This window comes from Podarcis filfolensis (assembly GCF_964270895.1).
Source record: "Podarcis filfolensis genome assembly, chromosome: 7".
Lineage (NCBI taxonomy): Eukaryota > Metazoa > Chordata > Lepidosauria > Squamata > Lacertidae > Podarcis > Podarcis filfolensis.
The window spans coordinates 22852736-22875413 of NC_139603.1; the positions used below are offsets into that span (position 1 = coordinate 22852736).

The 22678-nt window shown below is 41.4% G+C and overlaps 1 protein-coding gene and 1 long non-coding RNA gene across 2 annotated transcripts in view; both read right to left on the reverse strand.

The window, feature by feature from the left end:
- The window catches only part of LOC310767163 (uncharacterized protein), a 491354-nt gene that overhangs the window by 333129 nt on the left and 135547 nt on the right, over positions 1 to 22678 (reverse strand). The window lies entirely within an intron of this gene.
- The window catches only part of LOC310767196, a 205775-nt gene that overhangs the window by 6680 nt on the left and 176417 nt on the right, over positions 1 to 22678 (reverse strand). Inside the window, exons 2-4 of the long non-coding RNA XR_014550710.1 lie at positions 3074 to 3144; positions 2069 to 2109; positions 1796 to 1838 (exon numbers count right to left, since the gene is read on the reverse strand). This is a non-coding gene — a long non-coding RNA (uncharacterized lncRNA). The remainder of the gene's footprint in view (positions 1 to 1795; positions 1839 to 2068; positions 2110 to 3073; positions 3145 to 22678) is intronic.

Sequence of the window (22678 nt, forward strand, 5' to 3'; positions counted from 1 at the left end):
GGCACGCTTACCTATGGCGTAATAAGGGAAAGGTCCATAAAGGATTTTCTAACCACATTTTTAGAGGGCCACTGCTGGAGGTGTGGGAAAGAAACAAAAAATTACTGGAACAGAATACCCCTTGGTGGCTATCGCCAACTGATATCCTGACAATAAAAAAAAACAAACATCGAAGGAGAAAGATGGACCTATGGAGATTTATTAGTAAAAACAGAGACCGGTTGGAGGATTAGGCCATATGAAGAAATAAAAAACAAATTGACAGGTTGGATCCAATTTCACCAAATTAATTCTATTTGGACCGAGGATAAAAAAAATGGGATAAGTGAGAAAAAATCTAGATTCCAGATTGAAATACTAGAAAGCAAAACAAAACTCCTATCAAAAATGTATAGCCTGTTGCTTGAGTGGGACACCAAGGATGAAGAAGTAAAGGAGGTAATGGTGAGATGGGCAATGGACTTCGGATATAACATAGAGTTTGATAAATGGCAGGCATTATGGAATAAAGGTATGAGATTCTCGGCATGTACAACACTCAGGGAAAATATGTATAAAATGATGTACAGGTGGTACGTAATGCCCGTAAAACTGGAAAAAATATATAAAACTGGTGATAAATCATGTTGGAAGTGTAAGATCAAGGAGGGCGATTTTTATCATATGTGGTGGTTGTGTGAGCCTATCAGAAAATTCTGGGAATCTATTTACAACGAACTAAAAAAAATCTTTAAATATACCTTTTTTAAAAAAACCGAAGCCTTTTTGCTGGGGATAATTGGAGAGGAAATCAAAAAGGAAGATCAAACACTTTTTCAGTACGCGACAGTGGCTGCCAGAACTCTAATAGCGCAGAATTGGAAGACACCAAAAATCCCAACCATAAATGAGTGGCAATCCAAACTATTTGATTATTTAGAATTGGCAAAAATGACACAGAAAATAAGAAATCAAAAAGACACAAAGTTTAATAAAGATTGGAATAAATTTATGGCATACATGGAAACAGAGGTAAAAAATCTAAAAATTACAGTAGGTGTGATATAACACTTGTGATGTAAAGAATTTTTTGAGGAAAAGAAACTGCAGATAGAAAAATCTTATAACACATTCCGAAACCGAGATGAAGGGAAGTCAGTCAGTGTTGTGTGTTATGTAGTTAATGTAGTCAATCTGTTGTTGTCTTATGTCAGGAGATTTTTTTTTCTCTTTTGTCCTTTTTATTATTATTTCTCTTTTTAAATTTTTTTATGTATTCTTTTTTGTGTGAATGTGTTATGTATGTCTCTTTTGTTTGTTTTAATGTACAATGTTACAAAATGAATTAAAACCAATAAAAAAAAGTAGAGAGAAAGTCTAGATTTACGTATATATTGATGTGTCTTTACTGCTCTTATGTTTAATTGTTAAAGCTGTTCTGAAATCTGCCCCTGCTCAAATTGCTGCCTTTCAAAAACCTTCAGTAAAAGTTAATTTTCTTCTGGGTTAACTTTGGTATGATGCCTTGTGTTTTACCCTGTGCCTAATTGTGTTACCGCACAGCACAGTACAGTGAGTGGGCAAAGTCAGTCAGTTCCAGAAGTTAAAGGGCTGTTTAATGAAAGCCAGGAAATATATATAAACCACTTGGGGACAGCAGTGAGGACCAGAGAGGAGATTGGGTTCGCTGGTTTGCTCCCTTCCAGCAGTGTGAGCTGTAGCAATTCATGATGCATGTGAATAAACTAGTGTTTTTTATGCCAATTGGCTCAAAATGTGTTAGGTCTGGTGTTCTATTAATTGATCCAGTACTCACCGCACTCTGCATCTATTCCAACGCATGTCTGTGTTTCTTTTTCCTAATACATTGGTACCTCGGGTTACATACGCTTCAGGCTACGGACTCCACGAACCCAGAAATAGTACCTTGGGTTAAGAACTTTGCTTCAGGATGAGAACAGAAATCGTGCTCCGGTGGTGCAGCGGCAGCAGGGGAAGGCCCCATTAGCTAAAATGGTGCTTCAGGTTAAGAACAGTTTCAGGTTAAGAACAGACCTCCGGAATGAATTAAGTACTTAACCCGAGCTACCACTGTATTCTTATTTGGAGAACTCTTTTCTTGTCTTACTACTGTGAAGCAAATGATAAATTAATACCAAGTGAGGAGATGCTCAAATCTCATTGCCTCATGTTGTTTCATAGGTCTGGAAACAAGTACAGTTCTTGAACAATGCACTGAAGGACATCCAGGACATGCTACGGGAAAGGACCATTTAATTAAATATCACTGACCTATTGGTAGAGATACGAGACATTTTCAGTTGCCCCAATATATTAGCTGAAATTCCTCTGACTGTATTTTTCGGCGACATGCCTACACATTTTTGAAAGTGACCCTCGTTCCTCAGTGGTGTGTCACAGGAAAACAAATCGCAACTCTTTGCCATTCCCTTTCAATGTCAATATTGCCTTAGGGGCTGGCACTTGGCAGCTTGAGATGGCTCGACACTTCTTGTGTCTGAGAAGAGCTTGTCAGCAAGATGGAAGACCTTCCCCGGCAAAAATCTTCGCTTCCAGGTAGAGGTAATGCAAACTCAAATTACCGTTTGGCCATGTCCAAACATGAATGCGTGAGGGGGAGAGGAGAAGGAAAAAAAGTACAAGTAGCCAGGATGAAACATGTCCTTTGAGGAAATGTATTGTTACCTCAGGACATGTTTGCTCAGATATGGACTAGCCTGAGGCAATGAGTTGTTCATAGCTATAGTCCAGAACCAAAGCTTTTGTGGCTCCAGTCTTTCTTATCTGTGCTGTTTCACCTTTGCAGGAGAATTAATAGATTTTCTTTCTACTGACACTCCATTCTTGAGACGAAGACAGGATTTGTACTGTTCCCCCTTTAGCTGCTTTCCCACAAATTGGATTATTTAGGTAATCTCAAATAGCTACATGGTTGATGCTACGCAGTCTGGCAGGAAAGCCGCCTGGTAAATTCTAAGCACAAAGTGACGGTGCTGCTGAGATGAATACATGCCTGGCATTGGCTACATTTCACAACACTAACTAGCACATTTCCCAGCAACATTGAATTCACCTGTAAGTATCATGGTGTCAGGGGGTGGGCAGAGGAGGAGGAGTGGTGGAGATCACGTTCCCATCCTGACCCTTCCGTGGAGGAGGAAGAGGAAGACAGTATAGATTACAACTGTGGTTTGCGGGAGGTCACAGCTCAGAAGCAGGTGAGGGGGAAAGTTGGGAAATCATGGAGAGACAGAACAACACCCAGCTGACATGTTGTCATTAGAAAGCATTCCAGACCCTCCATCTCCCAGAATCGGCGAGCCTTAAAAGTAGGAGAGCAAAGAGCAAAGAACTCAAAGCACATATTCCTGGTTCCTTATCTTCTCCTTCTTGGTTATTTTTTTTCAAATACAGAGGAAAAACCTGCTATAGAGTGGAGAAAGGAAATGTGGTTGTATGAATCAGTCCCAAAGTCACACATAAAGTTGATAATTTGATGGGTGCAGGGTTGTGAATGTATATATATTGGCCTCAACTTGATAGGTTACAAACTGACAAACCAATCTAAAACTTTTCCCCAATAGTAAAAGTTAATCTATCCCCCCAAAAAAACTATTCATCACCTATTATGCAGTTCCATCTTGACAGTGCTGAGATGAAGTCTGACTGTTAACTGTTACTGGCTTTACCAAGACTTAAAGCATATCCCCTTTGTGACATCACACCTGATATCAGAATGGCATGTTTGCATTCAACCTAGACTATCTCCATGCCAACAGCAATGGCCAGTAAACTTCTGCAACCAAGTAACCATCAGCCTGACTACCCAGTTATTTCTATCTAGACTATTGGATGTTTATTTGTTGCTCTCATAATCAAAGCCTGACGAAGAACTGTGTATAATCTGAAAACCTGCTTCCACTGTTAAAGAAAACTAATTGTCAGGGACTGGGCAGAGGAGGAATGGTAGAGACCATGTCCCCACTCTGACCCTTCCAGGGAGGAGGAAGAGGAAGACAATATAGATTCACAACAAGGGTTTGAGGGAGTTAGCAGCTCATAGGTAGATGAGGGGAAAATCATGGAAGAGCCAAAACAACTCCCAGCTGACACATTGTCATTAGAAAGCATTCCAGACCCTTCCTCTCCCCAAACCCGGCAAGCCTTAAAAGTAGGAGAGCAAAGAGCTCAAAGACAGAGGGCACTTAGCGGCACCCATAGAGGAGGTAATGATGATGATGAAGAGGAAGTGGGAGAGATGGGGTGTGGAGATTCACTCAGGACAAGGCTATCATCCAAGAGGTTGGATTCTATAGCCTCTCTCTGAAAAGGTTGAAATAAAAAAGGACTGTAAGAAACTTTTCCTTGTCTTTATAATTTCCTGGGCAAACAGCTGGGAGCTGCTGACAAAACCCTGACACATGGTCTAGTTGGATGCAAAGGAATAGCAGGAGGAACCAGCTGAGGAACCCCAAAGGGAATAAGGCTCAGAGACTGGGGATTGGTGGTGGGTCAGTGATGAGTGGTCAAAGGGTGAAGAGTGAGAAGACTGGGAAGAGGAGGTATCAGAAGCTGAAGAAGTCACAGGGCTTAGTGGGCAGGATGAGCCTCTGCAGAGAGGAATAGGCTTGATTCTTAAGAGTCAGTATCACTAAGGGCATGGAGCAATTTTAGCTCCACCTTAATGGTGAATCTGATGGAACACTTTTTCTATCACCCATCTGATCTATAGTGTCAGCCCAGATTGAGCATCTGCTGGGGAAAATCTCCTGGAACATCTGGAGCCCCACTGCCAATCAGTGTGGACAATACTAAACTAGACAGACCAATGTTCTGGCTCAGTATATAACAGCTTCCAATGTGCCTGTTGGGTGAGAAGTCCAAATGGTTGCAAACCCACCTAAAATCTCTGCTAGGGACAACACTAAAGGGTCTTGCTGTACCATTCAGAAATTACCTACCCTGCTGTGGTGTTGTCTGAAGAAGGTCATTCCATCCTATTGTATGGCAAAACCAGCCCTGCTTCGGATCCTGCTGAGAGATGTGAGACCTTCATCTTTCAGCAGCTCAAAATACTTTGCCTGCAGAGGAGGTCAGAGCCTTGTATGTATCAAACAATCTCCCCCACTCCACCCTCATTTTAATGCAAGACTTCCTTTGTACAGCACTGCATATCACATTCATCGTTTCGAACATGCTTGTAAGTACGATGCCTCCTTTTGTACAAGTTCATAGCATATGGGGTTATCTCAGTTCCAGCAACAGACATGCTGGGGGGAGCCAAGTTTGACTAGTCCCACCTGCACCGCAGTCGTAGCAATGCCATAAGCTTGGGTCTCCATGCCAGTAATTTCCTCAATCTCCACTCGTTCTTGAACATATTTTTCCTTATGTTTTGATTCCCCCCTCCCCAGGCTTCCCTCCAAGGCTGGATCTAGACACATCAAAAAAACATTTCAGGAAAATGCATTGTAAAGCAAATAATGGGAAATCACATTGGCAAAGGTTCAAACTCTACAGTGCCATCTAGTATCACAGTGTTATAACATATTTATTTTATTTATTTATTTTTACTGATGTAGCTGAGTCCCTAAATTTCCTCTGTCAGCACCTGAACAAAGCACTTGTCCTTATGTGTGAAGTTGTCACCTTTCTACTGATTTATCTGTCTAGAACAACATACTGAAAAGTTCTCATAAATGGCCAGCTGAGGTACAGAATCCCACCCTTAACTTAATGAATATGTAACACCATGAGACTTTGATGTATTTATTTATTTCAGTGCACTGTCCTTTGGGGGGGGGGAATGAGGTTTTCTTTCAGTTTTTGTTTTCAGCTATTAATTATGCTTAATGTATGCTTTAGATATTATGTTTTCCCTTAATCTCTTGTCGTTCCTTCCCTTTGGCTATATCTCGCTGTGAATTGGATCACTGAGCAGTATATATATATATTTACCCCAACTAAAATATCTCATCTCTGTGATGCTGATAACAAGTGTTTTGTTTATTTAAATCATGACTGGACTTAATTTCTTCACACGCAAAACCCACCCTCATTTAAAACCCACAGTCTCTGCTGCACACGATCCCTGCAGGCAAAGATTTATTGTGTTTAATATATTTTAAGGCTATCACACAACAAGTAATTCATCTCTTTGGGGGTGGGTATGTTTACTTAAAATGAAAGGGAGGAAATACATTTATGTGTGTCTCAATGCTTCTTGCCTGTCCGCCCCTCCAGCAAAAGAAACAGCTCAGTCTGTAAACAAATATCAGCCACACTATGCCTGAAATTCCATGGAATTTCCTTAAGTCAATATTATTTGATATATATTATGTGCTAGACTCTCGTGTGACCAATAAACAAAACTCAGGCCATAACTATGCAATAGGGTCGTGTCACTTCATATTCCACTTCAGTGCTATAGACAGGAGCCTGATTCATTTTGGACCATTTAAACATCCATTGCATTTCAGATTCTGAAAACTTGACTTTAGATATCTCCCTGTTGTCTATAATGGAGACATCAAAAATAGCTTGTGTGTGTGTTTTTTTTTTAATGTAAAAGTATACATTTGCAAAGAGAAAAGATTACATTAAGTGAGAGGTTCCACTCTAGGTGAATGCGGAAGACTGGTGTTTTTCTATTCCAGAGGGTTTAGGCTACCTGATGATTCATCACTGGAAACCAGAGCAAATCTCTCATGAGCAGCAAACTCAAGCCTGAGAAACTCAGCATCTTTGTGGGAAGCCAGCAGAGAAATTGCCAGCTAAGTGTGTTGGGGAAAGGAGCTTTTCAGAGAGAAGTTTTTGGACTGTGTTGTTGTTGTATGTGGCATGAGGTCCACTTGCACAACAGAACTTTCCCCCCTCTGTGCACCCCATGCCTTCTAAATATGCTCTGGGGGATAGGGGGAACCCCAGAACAGGTATAGGGAGGTGGAAGTCCCATTTTATGAGCTGACACTTGTTCTCTGCACATATTCTTTTATTGCTACATCAAACTCCACTCTGACGCTATGCCTGCGAAGTGCTTTGAGTTCCCTAAAGCGCAAGATAAATCCGAAGTGTTCTCAACTACTGTAATACTGTTGAGCTCATACACTCCTTTTTGAGGATCATCGAGGCCTGTTCTTTTTAATCAAGCAGTTGCAAGAGAATCCGCAATCGCTGCTATCAGGCATGATTCTAAAAAGTTTGACTTCTTAATACACACTTCACTCTGCACTGCCATAATCAGTCTGGGATTCTTATCGTGATTTCTCCCCTCTATTGTTTTCAATATCAAAGAGAAAGCAATCACGGAAAGGCTTTTGTTCTACTAGAGAACTTTAAGCAGGCTGATTAAGTTGCAAAGGGCATTCCTTGTCTCCAAGAAGGAATTTGCAAAGGATGCTTCAATTACTTTGTGAGAAGTGTCCTTGCTTTCCTGACCGTGTGTGTGTGTCTCTCTGTGTGTCCTTTTAAAAACAGTGAATAAAAAAAGAACAAAAAGGACAAGAAACCGTCTAATCAAAATTCATGTGTTTGTGAAAGTGACTTTGATAACAGAGTCAGAAAAGATGACTTCTCAGATGTGACCAACCTTTTGGAAACCTCATGCCGTCTGGCGTGTTCTTTAACATGGTTTGTGTCTTATTTTCAGTCCCTCACTCCTCCGGTGCCAGGAAGAAGCTGGCGGGTGGTGGCTGAAGGCCTCATTGAAGATTGGCTTGACTCACAGGAATGCCACCTCCTGCTGGTTCATTTTCCTATTGGCTGGCTATTATTAAAGTTAACCAGGCAACAATAGCAAACCTATAGGAAAACCTTGCGGGAAGCTGATTTTTCGTTGTCAGCTCGGATTCCTCTGACTTAAGACACAGGAAATGGTTGTGTTTCCCATGCCTGCTGTTATTTCTTCCTCCCGCTACTAATTAATCCCTGCAAAGCAAGTGATGGCAATATTAATTGTTTTCTTGCCTGCATTCCAGGCTCAGTGTGCTTGTTTTGTGATGGAATGGGCTAGCCAAATTCTTTTTGCAGCTTTTGGTTATTATATATTGTTTACAATGCCATCTCTAGAAGGGATTTCAGGTTTTAAAGAAATGTTATACTTTGATGAAGAAGATGACTTGAGTAGACACTTTAGGTAGTGATGTAATAGAGCTATACGAAAAGCACTGTTCTCACCTCATTTATTAATTTTTGGATTCTAGGTTGCAGAGGTTCTAAGGTTAGGTTCTAGGGGCAGAGACCTTTCTTGATTGTACCAAAAAGAACAATTATGCATTTTTGTTATTATTATTATTTATTATTATTGACATGCTGTTTTCAAGTGTTCCAAACACTGTGGATACATTACTTCAGTAATTTTTCTGTCCAGTGCTTTTTTTTCTAGAAAAACAGGTGACGGTACTCACCATGAAGTTGTTACAGTAAGTTTTTTTTTTATATTTGTTGGAAGCTGCCCAGAGTGCCTGGGGCAACCCAGTCAGATGGACAGGGAATAATAATAATAATAATAATAATAATAATAATAATAATAATAGAATTAGGATGTCCTTATTTTTATCAGAGAAATGATGGGTGGTATGCCATAGGTAAGGAATCTGACACTGGCACAAATGGCAGCTTCTCACCTAACAGAAATACCAGGTGTGAGTGTGTGGTTTTCCTCAGGCTTGCAGGGTGAGAGTAAATGTTACGCTGCCCTACCAACCCACTCACATCAGCTATTTAAAGTGGGAAGAAACCATGGAATGATAAATTACAGATTTAACTTAATATGTAGTTGTTTTGCTCTGACAGGCTCATGGATTATGGTGAATGCTTCCTTCATGTTGGATTTATTTGTACGACATGGCACCCAGATACAAAAGTGATAAATGCCTTAGACGCTCAAAAACAAATAAATAAAACAATTAGGAGGCATTCTTTCACTTCCCCCTTCCTCTTTTTCTCTTAATGATTCTTTGCTATACTTCATTAGTGGCGCTCATTACTCATCACTGTCTGCCATGCAAAAGGCAATTCTGCACAGCGTTGTGTATTTTTCCCGTAATAGTTCATGCTGAGTCAACACCTCATTCAGTGTCATTTATGTAGTTTTCATAATGAGCTCCTAAAATAAACACAAAAGACAATTAGCTTTATGCATATGACAAATTATTCACGCTCAGCGGATGAAGCAGTCAGGTAAAAAGGAAAGGGGCCCCACCAGGCCTTAGCAAACTAATGTCAGTCTCCAATTACTCCATCTGTACACAGCGGCTCAGGAGACTCAAGGTGGACTTTGATTAGACGCTCTTCTTTCTGTCAATTTGCTAGGATTTACGTTAATGCTCAGTGTTCCATCATAAAATGCCTAACACTTAATGGATCTGAAGACCGGTTTCTGGGAGGTAAATAAGCAGCAGGAGAGAGCTATTGCCTTCATCCATGTCTGGCAAGATGGTTGGGGGCTTCCCAGTAGCATCTGGCGAGCTACTGTGAGAAGTGGGATGCTGGAATAGGTGAACCTTTGGTTTCACCCAGCAGGGCTGTTCTTCTGTTCTTAACTGAAAGGAAACGAATATAAGTGAAGTGGGATTGTGGTGATTGCTGCTGCTGCTAACCGTGTCTCTTCGTATGGTGTGCTTTTATCCCAATATTCATCTGAAAAAGTCTCTCAGGATGATTTGCAACAATCAGTAAGCTCAAATAATCCATTGCCTCTGGCTGACAGACTCAAAGACATGTGGCACAAAAGGAATGAGGACTGGGATGAGCAAGGAAAAAAGCAAACTCAGTCACTACTTCTTCATTTGCAAGGTTGTTAGAACATGAGACTCTTAATCTCAGGGTGGTGACTTCAAGACACATGTTGGGTGAAAGATTCCTGCATTGCAGGGGTTGGATTAGATGACCCTCGTGGTCCCTTCTAAGTCTATGCAGTGGTACCTTGGGTTACATACGCTTCAGGTTACAGACGCTTCAGGTTACAGACGCTTCATCCGCTAACCCAGAAATAGTATCTCGGGTTAAGAACTTTGCTTGAGGATGAGAACAGAAATCTTGCAGCAGCGGGAGGCCCCATTAGCTAAAGTGGTGCTTCAGGTTAAGAACAGTTTCAGGTTAAGAACGGGCCTCCGGAACAAATTAAGTACTTAACCCGAGGTACCACTGTATTTCTATGATATATGATTCCTACGCATAGCTGTCAACTTACAGATTTGAAAATAAGGGACCAGCAGCCTTGAAAATAAGGGACCAGCAGCCAAAATAAGGGACCTGCGGCCTCACCTGTTCCAGGCATTCCAGTCTTCCTGTCCTCCTGTAGTCTGGTCGAACTCATGCTGGTAGCTTCGAGAACACTGTCCAACCAACTTTATAACCAGAGGTTCAACTGAATAGAATCTGAATCACATGCACCACAAGGCCTATGCAGCCTCAGCTTAAGATGGCTCCCCAGCCTGGCTTTGCACTGCAAAGTTTGCAGCAGCACGTGCAACAAAATGGCGTCCAGCATTCAAAAACCCCCTCAGCTTGCATTAACTAGCCACACACAAGGCATGCAAGCTCCACCCCCCAGTCGTTCTTAGACTTCTTATTGGGTGAGCAACACAGCCAAGCAATACAGTTGGAGCCTCCCTTCTCCCTAGCCGGCAGGGAGGGAGGGAGAGGAGCTGCTTCCTTTGAAATTTAAGGGACATCATTTAAGGGACATTTAAGGGACATCCATCAATAAGGGACAGCAGCGGGACATGGCGCTGGAATAAGGGACTGTCCCTTCAAATAAGAGACACTTGACAGCTATGTTCCTACCAGGGATAGGGAAAGAAAACTCAATGAAGTTAATCGGTCTTTGGATGGGGCCTAGGAAGCACATGATCAAAAGTAAATTGTTATATGACAATTACCAGAAAGTTGAATCTACATGATCATATATATTCAGGGGCATCAGACTGCTCCTATCGAGTTCATAAAAGTGGCAAAGTATTGCATTAGCAGCTAGTGAAATCCAGGAAGTACTCTTGCGTTGAGGAATGTGAGCATATTCCTAACCTTCTGTGAAAGTGATTGACAGACTAATTCTGCATAAGGAAAAATTAATTTGTAGTTGCACTCACAACTCATTCCAACTTGTGAAAACCTTTCGTACCACTGCCAACCTCCCAGAGCTGAGACAAGGCCTGATCAAATGGCAGCTTGCGATAACGGACCCGCAGACGGAGTTAATGGAATTCTCTTCGCTTCTGATCTCTGCCAGATTTTAACCTTGGCTCACCCCGTGAGAATTTTCATTTGGACCATTTCTACAAGTTTGGAGAGGTTTGGGCAAAGCCTGCTACTCATTATTGCAGGACCACAGTGGTACCTTTATCTGTGCAAAACATTTTATTTTGCAGAGACTCATGCCATGTGATTCCAAAGTCCTGGAACAGAAGTGAATTGTGCAGAGAAAAACAAGTGTTTACATTCAAGAGCATTGGTCATGAAAGATAAAGATTAGGAGAGAACAGTAAACATGCAGGCACGCAAACACAGAGCTGTATTACCTGTCAATGATGCATAAAAGTAAAAAATAATCTATTACTTTATGACTGAATCATCTCTGTTATGAACTGTATAAACCCCTAAACAGTGTGGGTCATAGCCAGCAGACTTTTTTGTTGTTGTTTAGTCGTTTAGTCATGTCCGACTCTTTGTGACCCCATGGGCCAGAGAATACCAGGCACTCCTGTCTTCCACTGCCTCCAGCAGTTTGGTCAAACTCATGTTAGTAGCTTCAAGAACACTGTCCAACCATCTCGTCCTCTGTTGTCCCCTTCTGCTTGTGCCTTGTGTTGAGTCTCCTCCAGCACCATAATTCAAAAACATCAATTCTTCAGTCCTTCTTTATGGTCCAGCTCTCACTTCCATACATCTCTACAGGGAAAACCATGGCTTTAACTATATGGACCTTTGTCAGCAAGGTGATGTCTCTGCTTTTTAAGATGCTGTCTAGGTTTGTCATTGCAGGTGTCTTTTAATTTTGTGACTGCTGTCACCATCTGCAGTGATCGTGGAGCCCAAGAAAGTAAAATCTCTCACTGCCTCCATTTCATCCCCTTCTATTTGCCAGGAGGTGATGGGCTCAGTGGCCATGATCTTCGTGTTTTTTTTATGTTGAGCTTCAGACCATATTTTGCACTCTCCTCTTTCGCCCTCATTAAGAGGTGCCCCTTCCCTCCTCTCCCCGGTAGTCTTAAGATGAGGTGTGAGGCACATGGGCATGTTTCATGGGGAATGGCCTCAGAAGCCAACTTAGTATCTCCATCAAGCCTAATTAAGGTTGTGGGTCAGAGTTTTCCCTCTTCGGCCTTCCCAAATGCCTTTCCTCTTATGACCTTCTCTGTATGGCAAGGTAAGGTTCGAATCTGAACGCTGACCACGTTCAAGGTTAGACTGGCAGGCAGAAGAGAGGGGGCCTTCTCAGCGGTGGTGCCTGTAGTTTCGAATTCCCTCCCCATGGAACGACCTGCTCTGTTGCGCAGTTTAGAAGGATGATAAACATCTTACACGGGCAAGCTTTGGGAAATAAAATACAGTGGTACCTCTGGATACACACACCTCTGGTTGCGTATCCTTCAGGATGTGAACACGACAAACCCAGAAGTATTTTTCTGGGTTTTGCTGTGTGCACATGCACAGAAGCAGCACCTCCTGTTGTGAATTATTCGGGATCCGACCGAAGCTCCAGAACAGATCCCGTGCGCAACTGGAGGTAACACTGTACACCAAATAGTGCTGGATTCCTTCCCACCCTCTGCTACTTGGAGGGATGTGATTGGGTGCTAGGAGAGAATATATTTATTAGATATTACACTTCCTTCCTCACGTTTGTGGGTTCAGCAGAGTGCATCCCTTTGCAGATTAAAATGGAAGCCTAGATAGGCTAGTTTTAGCCTTTCAGTTTAAGTAATCCCAGATGCTTTAAGGCAAACTGGATTTTCCTGGTATTTCCCCCCCTTCCTCCCCCTTCAATCACACAAACAGTCTTGTAAAAGGTAAAAAAATAACATTTACTCAGAATACTAGTTGAACAGATACAGCAGCTTTGTTCAGGCAGGCTTAAAATGGTAATTCAGTTACAAAGACATACTTTAGTCCAGCTTAAAATGGAGTCTGAGCACTGGAGATGCTTTCACATCTCTGGCTCGGTGGGAAGTGATGAAAAAGAAGATGTGCCCAGGCAGGTAAGATAATATATATAGCTACACCATCCCCCTTGGTAGGGCACAGTGGGAGATTCTCTCACAGAGTCCTCTCTAGCAAATTTACAGGAAAACTCAGTGAGCTTCAGCGCCCATCATGTGCCTATCTAGCAAAACATGAATTGTTGGTTTGACTGCATTTTAAATATCCCACAACCACTGCCGCCTTGTTTATACATTTTTGATCCTCCTGTCTTCAGTTAGTTCCCTTTTACAGGATTCGAGCTGCTCTTTGGGCTGCAATACACGTAATATTGTGTATTATGTACTGCTGACGGTCTTCAGCAGTATTGTGGGTTTCAATGCTGGACGCTTCTACAAAGGTTCTATTGAGACTTGCCAGTAGGATATCAAATCTCTGAAGAAGCTTCTTTCAGAGATGTTGTTTACCAGCCCACTCTTCATTTCCCAGACAACTGCTTTCTGTGGGGCAGAAAAGGGGGCTATGTAATAATGCACATACAGAGAGAGCCACAGAGCAGCATTCCAACGTTCCCAAAGCTTCAGGCTGCTGGTGTTTCTTAAAGATGCCAAGGCTTGGACTTGATTAAGTTTTCATGATGAGATCATGCCATGGGCCTTATCAGAGATGCACCAGTCTACCAAGTGTGCAGTCGTGTCTGCATTCAGTTGACATTCAAAGGAGGACTTGTTTATGTATCCCAGTCAGAGGTAAACATCACAGGAAGTCCTGCCAGACAAATGCAATTCTGTCTGCTCACTCAGCTGGTACTGCTGCTTTAATAATGTCTGAACAATGTCTGAAGGCAATCATAGCTGTATACTGCCATCAGTAGTGCCTTTCTAAATGAGCCCTTAGTGTTCAAACTTGTATCATAAATGGTGTTGTTATCAGGGCACACTAACGAAACACACATACAGGATGGGAGGGAATTATCTCTCTATTGCCATTCTCTGCACATCCATGTCTTAAGCAGAACTCTAGAGGCCATATCATATTGCACATAGGCTGCTGCTTATGAAAGCTACACACCTAGCTACACACGAAACTGAACATGCCCGTTTGCTGTCTGTGATATTGTACCCCTCAATGCCAAGTCAGCTAGGATGACATGTGCATGGAAACTAAAGCAGTGCAGACATTCCCTTTGTTGCTTCAGGAGCTGCATGCAGAGGCTGAACAAGTTGTAGCTGGAAAAAAAATGTTGCGGTATGGAATGTTCCAGTTTAGAGTTCCATTCTTCCTCCTCTCCTGCTTTTCCATATCTCCCGGTGTTTTGTTGCCACTCAGCATGCTCAATACTTATAGGCCTAGGAAGGGGGGTTCTCCCCTTAGAGTCCCCCCCCCAAATATTTTTGTACTCTTCTAAACCATGGACAGAAACCCCAGAACAGGCTGATACCTCCCTCTTCTTTCCCGGTGGCCATATTACAGCCACAATCCTCTCAGCAGTCACCTACTGAATTTGCTGTTAAGAAAGGGTGATGGCAATGTCCTCTGGCTCTCCAGAGGTCGCCGAACTACAAATGGGATCCTGTTTAATGAGGGTCCTGGTTGTGCACGGGCCCCTGAGACAACCCCCAGGTTGAAGGTGCTGGGCATGGCCCAGGCCTTGTCTGTATGGCCCCACAATCACACCAGGCCGTTTGAGCCAATCAGTGCAGGTGACGTGATTGGTGGGGGCCTATAAAAGCAGCAGTGTGACGTGGCTGTGGCACTTGCTTCACGCTGCCAAATACCCACCCTCCCGTCCCTATTTGTAGGTTTTGCTGCTTTGGCCTTGCTTCGGATATTGGTTGGTGGTCTGTTTTGGAACAGGGGCCGGGTAGGAATTTTTCCACTTGGCAAATTGGCAGTAGCCACTTGGTTTTCGCATACCCTCTTAGCAATCAATCACAACTTTGTAAGGTTTGGCAGTTAGGCATTGGCTTAATGAAGTGTGTGGGAGGGGTGATGCGGCCATCACCTGCCCCTCCAGAAATAGGGTATTCCAGTAAAGGAATCTGGGAGTCTTGGATCTCGTCTGAAGTCCACTTGAGGGGCTAGGGCCATGCCAGGACCACAGGAATCCTGGGGTGAGCTTCAGTTGATCTTCATCAATGTTGCTCCCTCGTTTGGTGTTTACCCTTTCAGACTACCACCCAGAGAGGCAGGAGTCAGTTATAGTCTGCTACCAATGCCTAAGCCAATACCACTCACTTTGCTGTAATCAATAAAGTTGTGGCCTAAATTTTGCCCATTAACTTAAACCAAAATTATGTGTCAATGTGAAGTTACAGTAATACCTCGGGTGGTTGAATGTGCTTCAGGTTGAGCACTTTCGGGTTGCGCTCTGCGGCAACCCGGAAGTAACGGAGCGTGTTACTTCCGGGTTTCGCTGCTCTCGCATGCGCAGACGCTCAAAATGATGACACACACATGCACGGCAGCAGCAAAACACGACCCGTGCACACGCAGATGCACCGTCGTGTCTTACGTTCCATTCAGGATGTGAACGGGGCTCCGGAACGGATACTGTTCGCATCCCGAGGTACCACTGTATTTACTTGGGGAAGGGTTTGGGGGCCTCGGGGCGCAACTCCTCCCATCCCTACCTAGCATGGAAAATGGCCAGGGTTTAGCAACTTCTAACATGCCAAAGGTTCCCCAGTCCTGCTCTACACATTTAAATATGACTCATTCAATATGGCTCCAGTTGACACTGTTAAGATGTTGATAGGATGTGTCTGCTTGTGGACTGCAATGTTTCGTGGAATGGACATCTCCAGACATAGTTCCAGGTTGCATGTGTGTTGTGCTGACCAAGTCTATATTTGGAATTAGATCAGGGTCTATATAGGGGTTTTTTTATTATCTCCTCTTCCCTACTGAGAAGAGTTATTGTCAATTGACGAGTGCCTCACCTCACTTCCATTCCCTACTTAGTGTGAGGCAAATCTGGTTCTGCATTAAGACTGCAGCCTTAAAAAAATTCAGTGGGGCTGAGCTCTTTATATAAATAGTTACCTTTGAAATATATGTAGTTTGGAAAGACTTAACATTTTTGACAGGCAACAAAATTGTTTATTTAAGATTCCCCCCTGCATCTCCTCCCCAAGTTAATTTCCAGTAGGATGGTAGATGAAGCAGGCATACACTAATGCCAGAAGAAGGTTTAGATTGAAAAAGTTAGAGTTTTATTACCACAAACTGGAAATGCAAATAGCCAATCGCTTGTTTCAAACTGTGCAAAGTTAATCGATAAATCACACCTGCATTGGCCATTTATTCTCTTCTAGTTGTGCATATAGCTGACATTTAAGGCTCATACATTACTTCTTTCATCTATAAATTTCTTAAATATTACAAATATGACACCACTCCTCTGCCACCAACTCCATGTGCTTCCAGAAGACTTCCTTGGTGCTAACTCACTCTCTCTTTTCTTTCAAATTAATCCTTAAGACCCATTCTAGGTTATAACTAGGGATGGGCAGATCTGTCAGTTTCGACTTTTCTCACTTTCTCATTTTTCCAATCTTAAATTTAACTCTCCACATTTCCACATCAGTTTATGAAGCACTTTTTATTTTTTAAAGAATCCCCATGAAAATTCATCAGCATTTCAGTGCAAATTTCTCCCAATATAAACATTTTTTATATGGAGAGTATTCCCCAATATAAAATCATTTTTGATAATTTATTTTCATGAATGTATCAATTTTTATGCACATTTTACTCCAGCGTTGTTGTTGTTGTTGTTGTTGTTGTTGTTGTTGTTCTTCTTCTTCTTCTTCTTCTTCTTCTTCTTCCTCTTCCTCTTCCTCTTCTTCTTCTTCTTCTTCTTCTTCTTCTTCTTTCATTTTGTATTCATTACTTGGCTGGGGAATTGTACTGCAATATTCAGAGAAGTGCAAATTTCAGAGGATGCCTGTGTTTCAGTTTGCCACTTCTTTCAAAAAGTTCAGAAGAGGTACATTTGCTTTTAAATGTGAACTGAATTGAATTTCTCCCCCACCCCTAGCTATAACTGACTTGGTTTTGGAGAGAAGAAACCAGTTATTGCCCCCAAACTTAGCATTTTAAGTCATTTGTACAAAGGAAGGAGAATTGTATGTATGCATAGGCCAAATATCCAATTGTTCCTCAGTACACTCATAAGCCTTCATAAATGAATGGAGGATTTCTCCTCACTGAGCCAAAAATCTCTAGAAGTGCTGGCATCTGCACTCTACAGTATGCAATTGCTGCCAAAGCATGTGGCGAAGTCCTGGAAAGCTTGCAATTCAGCAAGCTGAATACCCCACACCACCAAGATATGGCAGTTCATAGTGCTTGTGAGATGCATTTGACTTAGTGTGTCACAAGTTGGGCAGGCCACAAATGTGGTGTGTGTGTGTGTGTGTGTGTGTGTGTGTGTGCGCATGAACTTATTACAGTAGACTTGACCATGGGCTCTGTTCATGCACTGAGAGTGGTGCTCTATGCATAAATTGTTGTTCTCGTGTACATACTGCCATGTTGAATTGGGATCTGGGGTAGAGGATGCTGGGAATTTTGATGCACACCAATTCTAGAAGTGCTTGGATCATGGCCTTTTGTTACTGATATAATCTGGCATGGCTACACTTTGATAATTCCCTTTTTTCTTTGTTCATTGCATCTGAAACAGCTCAGCTGTTCAACTGGTGAACTGTGTGATCTTGAGAGCTTCAAGCTGTGTTGCAGGTGGATCACCCAGCCTTCGGGTCTCAAAGTTTCAGCAGAATCAAATGGCACAGATTTTGCTGAACTCTACAAACTGTGTTTCCCTACCCCCTCTGGTAGACAGAAAAATAGCATCTCAATGAGAAGTTATCAAGCCTTCTTAATAGGCTATATTTCTAAGTGTGGAAAGGTGGTACCCCCTGATTATGGTTTATTGTCAAAGAAAAATGAACAGCAGCTGCCAAGAAAAAAAAAGATTGATTAATGCAAATAGCCACCTATCAACAAATATTCTCTAAGAAAAATGGCAGCACTAAAAATTCAATATATAATACTTAAAATTAACAATAAGCATGGACCACAATGGTGCTGATTCTATAGTTCAGTTCTCAAGTGCCATTTGGGCTCCTCTTGTTTATGATACTTTATTACAAAGATTTTGTGTGTGTTTGTGTGTGTGCATACATGTGTGTGCATGAGGGAAAGACAAGACGAAAAACATGTTTTGCATGCCACAAGGGAGAAAGCACAATAGATGTTTTGAAGTTTTGCCACTCTTTGGGTACATAGATGCCTCTAAGTGAGTGGTTTTCCACTGGGCTTCAGAGCATATAAAACCTAGTTGATTGATATTTACAACTTCAAAAAGAAAAGAAAAAAAGTGAAAAGTGTAGGGGATTGAACTGTGCATTACTGTCTCAAATGGCACCTGAGTAAGGATAAAATGTTTGTGAGAGGAGAATGGCTTTGGTGGGGGGCAGGGAGTTAAGCTATACTACAGGATGTCAAAGACGGAAAGAGATTATTCACAGGAAATGAACAAAATCTATTTGTACCTCCAGGACATTTTTGTTATAGATTTAGTCCATTTGCACTTGTAAAAAGGGTGTTTTTAAAGCCTAATTAGCAACAGGAAATTAGAAGTCTGTGCACAGGAATCTATTGTTTTATTTAATATAGAAAGTGAGAAATCTTGCCGAAAGCGTCCAAGTCACCAGTCAGGAAAGCAGCTTGCATCAAGTGTGTGTGTGCGTATGTATGTATGTAATGGAATTATATATTGCCATCACTTTTACTCTTCCACAAAATGAAGCTAGAACACTAATTTGTATGCCAAAGGACTGGTTTTTATTGCCTTATGTTTTATTTGCTTTGTCCAAATGTAGGAAGATGAAAGAGGCAAAATGGATGTGATGTTTCGCAAGCTAGAGTGATTATTTGTACAAGATATAAGACCCTATCCAGCTCAGGACCAGGCTACTTGAGAGGCCACCTTATCCATTATAGGCCCACTAGGCCACTGTGTTCTGAAGGAGAGTTTCTCTCTAAAGTCCACAGAATGACAGAAGCCCACTTTCCAGTAAGGTGGAGCAGGACTTGTAGTGTAGCTTCCCTTGTTTTTGTGAAACAGCATCACTGGTGAGATACAACAGTAACCCGCTATTTCAACTTTTCTAGAACAACGGAAGACATTTTGGTCTCAACAAGCTTTTGTCCCAACAAGCTTTTCTGGGTGGATGAAGAGGAGGAGGAGGAGTTTGGATTTGATATCCCGCCTTTCACTCCCCTTCAGGAGTCTCAAAGCGGCTAACATTCTCCTTTCCCTTCCTCCCCCACAACAAACACTCTGTGAGGTGAGTGGGGCTGAGAGACTTCAGAGAAGTGTGACTGGCCCAAGGTCACCCAGCAGCTGCAGGTGGAGGAGCGGGGAAGCGAACCCGGTTCACCAGATTACGAGTCCACCGCTCTTAACCACTACACCACACTGGCTCTCTGCCTTAGGTTTGGAAGTAATACAAAACAAGCGCCTACCTTTAGTTATGCAACTTCATTCCACTGTAAAATATGTGTCAAAACGCTATAAAAGAGCCATGAATTACATATTATTACCAGACTTCAAAACAACAACAAAGCGAATGCAAATAGTCAAATGCATCAAAACGCTACAATAGAGCCATGAATTACATATTATCACCAGACTTCAAAACAACAACAAAGCGAATTCAAATAGTCATATGTTTTTTACTAGTTCCCATTTCTAGCCAAAGATGAACATGTGAGTTGAAACAACTTCTGCTTCCTTTGCTTCCTTGATTTTACTAGGCCAAGATTTAGTTTTCTTTGGTCCTTTACTTATCAGTTAATTAATTAAATTAATTAAAATTAATTAAATTTAAATTAAATAAATTATAAAATAATTTAATATAATAAATTAATAATAAACTCTAATTTAATATAATAAAATATAATATATAAATTATAAAATAAAATAAATTGTATATCGCTCTTTGTATGAAGATCCCAAGATGGTTTGCAAAATGAAAAATACAAAATGAGAACACAAAAAAAACATTTCTGCAGTCCCAGTGCTGAGTGTTCATATGGGCTGTGTATGATCCAAAACAGCTGGAACGCGCATTCACAGGTGGAAAAGCAGTTTGAACATTTTCTCTGGATAGCCATTAGACATGGTTGTGCCACTGACATCCTTAATTTTTTAGGGCCTAGATCTATCTATGCATCTATATATCTATATATTTATAACGTGTAATCAAACATTTTACGGCAATTTGTATAAATGTGGTTCTCTGGAAAAATATTTACTCCCTATCTAGGGTTTATAGTCTTAGATTTAAAAGCTTTGGTGTTGTGAGCTGGAATGCAATGGGCTGGATAATTAAACCAGCCTGGATTTTCAACAGGGGCTTTTGGGCCATTGATAATTCATAACTCTTTCCCTAATTACAGTTTTAGAGATTTACCTCCTACAAGAACAACCAACAGCATACTTCCTCTTAGAAAACACACCCTAAAACATGGAGTGGGAATTCAGAACTTGGTAGCAGCACAGCAAAGATGGCTTCTTTAACATTTCATTGCTGTATTTATAATACAGTGTATTATAATGTTAACAATACAGTGTATGAACAGTGTGGTTTTCATACTCGATGTAGTTAATGAAACATGGAAAGTCCAGTGTAAATCTTCACTTACTACATTAGTGATGGCCCAGGGTTCGGAGTATATAAGGCAAAAAAAATGTCCTCATAATGACATTTAGCCCATCTCCACTGTACATAACTACTAACAACTACACATAAAATCAAGATGCACTGATTTACATAACATTATTCATGCATAATTCCTTGTCTCCTGCTGTTTTATATTTTCAATTGCTATTACTAATTTGTTGTGCTTATTATGAGTTATTGTTTTAATATAGTCTTTGTATTTAGATTTTTTTGTATTAAAAAAACAGCAACAAAGTCTGGGTTTCATAATGTTGCGTTCCCAATTTTCTTTGCTATATAGTCTCTTCTTCTTCTTCTTCTTCTTCTTCTTCTTCTTCTTCTTCTTCTTCTTCTTCTTCTTCTTCTTCTTCTTCTTCTTCTTCTTCTTCTGTTTGCTGAAGTTGTAGTGAAAATGCATGGCCACCTTGGGGATTATTTTTAAATGCGGGATTGGTCTTCAACATTTGGATGACTCTTATGAGTGATTGATTCATTTCATTTAACAGATTTCTAAACTGCTTCCCCGCCAGAGGCCACCAAAGCCATCTACAAGATAAAAATAGGATAAAATACGGAACCCGATTTCTAAAAGCAATAGAATTGTTTTTAGAAAACTAAAAACAATAAAATCATAACTGCAAATATGCAATCAATATTCCATAAGTGATGGGGTCATCCATCATGGAAAGTCTTCTTGAATAATAATAAAAAATGTCTTCAGTAGGTGCATAAACATTGTGCTCGTCTAATTTTGGCTGATACTTAATTCTAGACAGCTGGAGCTGAAACACCAAAAGCCCAGTTTCCATTGCCAGCTATGTGCACCTCTAGGGCACAAGGACCTCTCAGCAGTTTGAGGAGTGCAGTTGCTAGGCAGGGTAGCAACCTGGTTCTAAGATGTTTAGGTCTTCAAATGCTAAAAGCAGAACGTTGAACTGTATCTGGCAGCATTTTGGCAGCAGTGCAGTTCCCACAGCAGAGGTGTAATATCATGCCAAAGATTAGAGCAAAAGATATCTACAGTGGTACCTTGGGTTAAGTACTTAATTCGTTCCGGAGGTCCGTTCTTAACCTGAAACTGTTCTTAACCTGAAGCACCACTTTAGTTAATGGGGCCTCCTGCTGCTGCCATGCCACTGGAGCACGATTTCTGTTCTCATCCTGAAGCAAAGTTCTTAACCCGAGGTACTGTTTCTCGGTTAGTGGAGTCTGTAACCTGAAGCGTATGTAACCTGAAGTGTATGTAACCCGAGGTACCACTGTATTGCCCATTCCGAGAGTATCTGAGCCTTGAAATTCCTCACCAACCATCCCAAGAGACCTTGTGGCTTGACCAAACATGATGGACTCTATTCAATCACTTGTTACTAAAGTATGGATACATCCCAATTTCAATAATCACCAGGGTGTTTCTCTTAATGCATTTCTCTTCCAGATTTCTCTGCCAGACCTCTCCCTCCATCTTTGTTTTTCCATTAAAATAGTTGTCACTTATTTATCTCCAGATTACTTCTCCTCTGAGGCAGCTGAGCAGTGTTTTTCGTGCTTGTTGAACTCAATTACGAGCAACACCTCTTCTGTGCTTCACGTCCCATGTCATGGCCTCATCCAAGCCCTATGATCTCCCATCAAGGGCTTGACCCTCCCACCCTCTAACCAGCATCTTGAGTGGACTCAAATTTCAATTGCTAATTCTTGTCTCGGGTCAATTGAACTTGTTTGTTTGATTTTATTCTAAGATGCAAAATGGGGATACCTTTTAAGATTAATGTCTGGTTACATGCACAAACACATACACA